Raw genomic sequence first — 4798 nt, 5'->3', positions numbered from 1 at the left:
CTCCCGGCCCGGACTTCCGGTCGGTTGAGTCCAAGACAGACAGGCTCGACTGCTCGCCCTGTAAGTCAGTCTGACTTGCGCCCTTGCTCCCCCCGGCGGCGTGCGCCTGGGTGGCCAGGACGGGCTGACGAGCCCCCCGCGACCTCGGCTGTGACCCCACGCCCCCCCGGGGGAAGCACCCCGTTGGAGCTCGAGCCCCGCGCTAGATGTGATATAGGGTTGGAAGCCCTGGAAGTTACTCCGGAAAATTTCCGAAATAAAACCAAAAATTTCCCGGACCTTGAAAGTGTTCCGTTTAATCCCGGAAATTTTCGAGAATTTTTCGGAAATGTTACGATTTTTTTTTGTGGAAATTTTTCAACCCTAACTCTTTGAGGCGAAGGAGGGCGTCGTCGACCTCTACCTATACCAACCACAAGACCGCCGATGTCGTGTCGCGCCTCGTCTCGTCGTGTCCACGGTGGAAGAGAGTGCAGCAGAGGCTGAGGGGGGCGTGGCGTGGCGTGGCGGGAAAAATATATCACGTCACGTCGAGCGGGCCGGCGCGAGATTGGGTCTTACCCGAGAGTCACACTTTTCAATCAGAGCTCGTCTCGTTGGCGCACCCTCCCGGTCCGTCCTGCGCTCTCCGCCAGACGGCCTCCCTCCCCTACTTCTCTTGCACAGCTAATAACGTACTGCTCACTGCAGGGTAAGAATTCTCACTCTATGGCGCCGCCGCCCCCTCCACCGCCGTGGGCTTGCCCCGCCGTTTGAAACTTCCCGCCCGGCTGCTAAACCGTAAAAGGGCTAAACGCAGCAGTGAGCAGCGCTCCGCTGCGCGGCAGGCACTGCGCTGCACTTCCTGCCAGCTGCGCTACAATGTAGCTGCTCGGTAGGCACTGCGGGGCGGAGCAGGCAGAGTGGAGTGTGCTGGTCGCAGATTAGACCGCCTCCCTTCGGCGCCCTGCTGCCCTGCTGCCCCCCGCTGCTGCAGGTCTGACCCCGACGGGCTTCCCCGGCCGCTCACCAATAAAGCATTCCGGTAAAACTAAAATGCAGAAGAATGCGAGGAAGAAGAAAACGGAAGTCACTATGCTTTTCCATTGGACTTCCGTTTTCTTGTTTCCTGCATTCTTCTTCATTTTAGCTTTACCGGAATGCTTTATTGTGCTGGCCCGTGGCATGGGCTGTATGGGTTTCTCGTTTCTCAAACTGTACCGCTGCACTGGCGCCGCGCCGGTGGCCTGGTAGAGGCTGATGGCGAGCGGGTCAAACCCGGTCGGTCAACCAGTCAAACAGCGGTCACAAAATCGTACACCGTACTGCTTCCCTGCGGTCCGCGCGGCCAGAACCATGCACTGGTTGGTTGCCAGTAGCTAGCTGCGAGTGTTTGGCGGTTCCATGCCCTGCGCACACGGAAGTCGTCGAACGCAACCAATCACTTCTTTCTAGCCTGCCGACCAGCAGGCCAGGCCGTTCTGAAAGGCGCGCGCCGGCCGGCGGCGGCCAGGGCCAGAGGCTCGCACTCAGCGCCAAGTTGCATGGAGTGCGAGCATGGTGCGAGTGAGGGCGGCGGCGGACCCGACAGCCCCGACAGCCCCGCCAGCCTAGTCTCCGTGATTGGGTCGTAAAAAAAATAGCGCTGGCTCGCGGCCGGGGCGTGGCGCACTCAGTTCTGTGTATTTTGCAGAGTGTGGTCACGGTCTGTGTCTGTCTCTCTCCTTCTCCCTCTCCCTCCCTCTCTCTGCCTTGCCCTGTGCTGTCTCTCTTCTCTCTCTCTCACTTTAACAGCAGTGGAATGAATATGGAGTTAGTAAAAAGTTAATGGTCTTCACCGCATCATTCGCGCTTGCGCTCCTCGTGTACCGCAGAGTGAGTACCTCCCCGGCGAATGAGTCGAAAAGAATGAATGAATCGAATGAATCGAAATGAATGAATGAATGGGAAGAGTCGGGGATGGAATGCAAGCAAGCGGCCGCAGAGCCATTGTCTCCTGCCCCGTCCTCCGGACGGCTCGCGACTGGCGGGTCAGTGGACGAGGAGGACGAGGACGAGCAGGAGGAGGAGGATGCAGACGGTGAGGAGGAACAGGAGGAGGAGGAGGAGGATGCAGACGGTGAGGAAGAACAGGAGCAGGAGGAGGACGGAGAGGAGCGGGATAGGAGGATTTTGACGGGGACGAAGGAGCAGGAGGAGGACGATGGTGACAGGGACGAAGAGGAGCAGGAGGAGGACGTTGTTGACGGGGACGAAGTGGAGCAGAAGGAGGACGATGTTGACGGGACGAAGAGGAGCAGTAGGAGGACGATGTAGACGAGGAGGAAGAGGAGCAGGAGGAGGAGGATGTAGACGAGGAGGAAGCAGCTCTGGTCGCGGACGAAGGGCCGCCGCCGGCGCTTCCCCTATAAATAGCGGAGACCGAGCGAGCGCAGACGGGCGGGGCTGGCGGGGGGTGTGCTGCGGCTGCCCCCCGCTGTGCCCGCGCCCGGCGCCCGAGTGACCAACTGGCCCTTGCACTTACTCACGCACACACACACACTCACAGAACACTCTCACAGACTGGTGCAGCCTGGGGCCGAGCCGAGCGCGGGGGAGAGGGATGCTCTCGCTGCCCCGGCCTGCAGCTCCCCTGCAGCAGCAGCAACGGCGCCCCGCGGCCATCGTGGAGGCCGTGGCCTCGTGCCTCGTGCAGACGCGCTGCAGTTCCGCGAGCCCCGCCGCGGTCAGGGCGGCCTTGAGGACGGCGCCGGCGCCGCGGGACTGGGACTGGCCACCACCGGCACTGCGGCGGGGGACTTTATGGCCGGCATCGTCTGTCTGTGTGTGTGTGTGTCTGTGTGTCGTATTTTTGTCTGACTGAGCGGGGCACCGTAATAACCCGGTGCTTGTAGTCGGTGCGGGGTTTCCTTGTGTTTGATGGGTTTTTGCACGAGAATGATGTGTTGTTTTTGCGTTTGTGCAGGGGGGGCTGCTGTTAAGACTGTGAACTGTTGGATGATTGAAACATTGAAAACAATCAAGCAGAACAAGAGTTTTACTTTGTTGTTGGAAACTGGGGCGTGTGTGTGTGTGTGTGTGTGTGTGTGCTCACACCCGGGGTGCATGGGGGCCTGCCTAGAGTAAGGGGTGGGTGCCGCGCTGTGCTGCCGTCGTTGTGGCTCGGCTCTGTGTTGTGGAGAGGTAGGGTGTGGCGGGGCGCACAGATCGCTCGACCGGAAAATGAGTCCGCGCCGAAAGCAGCCCCCTCCCCCATCTCCTCCTCCTCCACCTCCACGCGCCGCCCCCCGGCCGCGCCGCCTCGGCATACCTCATTGAACATGGAAATGCACCGCGCCCCGCCCCGCCCCGCCGCGTATGAGTGTCGCCGCAAACAAAAGCTTGCCCGCGATTCATATTCGTGTGAGGCTGTGTGGTTCTGCCCGCCGGTGCCCCCCCTCCCCGCTATCCGCCCGCTCCGCCCGGCCGCCCCCGCGCGCCCGCTCAGCCCCATCGAGTGCTTTTGACGAGGAGGAAACAGTTTCCGGGTATTTGAGCACCTTTTGTGGGCTGATTGTGCGGACGGGGGAACGGGGAGCCAGGCTCCGCGGTGTGTCAGCAGATGAGGTTGGAGCACCCTACCACCACCCCCCGAACACGAACGAGTCACTGACCCGACTATGGCGATAAGGTCAGCCTGCCTGCCTACCTACCCGCCATATTCGTAAAAGTCGCAAAAGTGTGTCATGTTGACATCATTCTGATGTACGTTCACCCCCCGGGACACACCCACCGCCACCCCCAGCAGGTGCGGTCGGTAGCCGCGGCCGCCGCGGCTCACTGTGTCTCCCCCTCCCCCCCCCCCCCCCCCCCCCCCCCAATCCCCTCTTCATCAATGAATTAAGCGACCAACACAATCATTACCCCTTTTCTTATAATTACTGAGCAGCCGCCCTGTTATCGGACCGCCCCCCCCCCCTTTCCCTCGTCCTCTGATGATGATGATGCTCTTTATTCACACCTGCCCCCACCTCTTCCCTCCTCCCCCTCCCCTTCCTGCGATGCGGCTGCATTCAACAGTTATTTCGGCTCATATATCAATCGTGCCCCCCGTCCCAATCTCTGATCGGAGAGCTTCACCGCCGCCGCGGTAGCGTGCGGTGGCGGGGGCCACAAGTCGTTATGGAGTAATGAAACGACGAATTTCTCATATCGTAAACGATGATGCTCGGTGTAATTGTAATTATCGGTGTGAAAGCATCGAGTGGAGCGGGGAGGGGAGGGGGTAAGGTGTTTGTAATTACTCTCGTGGGTATTATTGGGGGGAGGGTCCCGACGCGGTAGCTAGTGGGCCGAGAGGGGTGGGGGTGGGGGGGGGGCTTCCTAGAGAGAGAAATGGGAACTCCGCTTTGAGGGACATCTTGGGGGCTTTTCTCGTGTCCCCCTTCCCCAAAAGATACCATCGTCCAGCCCGGTTTGTCGGCGGCGTTTTGTCACGTGGAGCCCCCTCGGCGGAGACCCCGCACGACCCCCCGCTCCCACCGCGCGCGCAGCTCGTTTGAAGTCCAGACGACGCCGCCACGCGTTGTCGTCGAAGTCACGTTGTAGAGAGACCGTGGTCGAAGTGGAGGAGGTGCTGGCCGTGGTCGCGTTGGTCGTTCTGGTCCTGGTCGTGCTACCCGCGGTCGCGCCGCTGGTCGTTCTGGTCCTGGCCGTGGTCGCGCTGGTCGACTGGTCGCCCTCCCGACCCAACGCGGGCGCGGCCGGCAGCAGTTCCAGTCCCTGCTGCTCCTCCCTCGGGGGCATACCCCTGGGGTAATTATTTTCATTTTTAAAAAAG

At 60.9% G+C, this 4798-nt stretch overlaps 1 protein-coding gene across 1 annotated transcript in view; it reads left to right on the top strand.

Moving 5' to 3' along the window:
- The window catches only part of LOC113205461 (opioid-binding protein/cell adhesion molecule), a 125000-nt gene that overhangs the window by 109764 nt on the left and 10438 nt on the right, over positions 1 to 4798 (top strand). The gene's annotated exons all lie outside the window — the stretch shown is intronic.

This window comes from Frankliniella occidentalis, unplaced genomic scaffold, assembly GCF_000697945.3.
Source record: "Frankliniella occidentalis isolate FOCC.00 unplaced genomic scaffold, Focc_3.1 Scaffold56, whole genome shotgun sequence".
NCBI classification, from domain to species: domain Eukaryota; kingdom Metazoa; phylum Arthropoda; class Insecta; order Thysanoptera; family Thripidae; genus Frankliniella; species Frankliniella occidentalis.
Note: the sequence above shows the minus strand (reverse complement) of the source record. Positions and strands in the feature narration are given on the sequence as shown.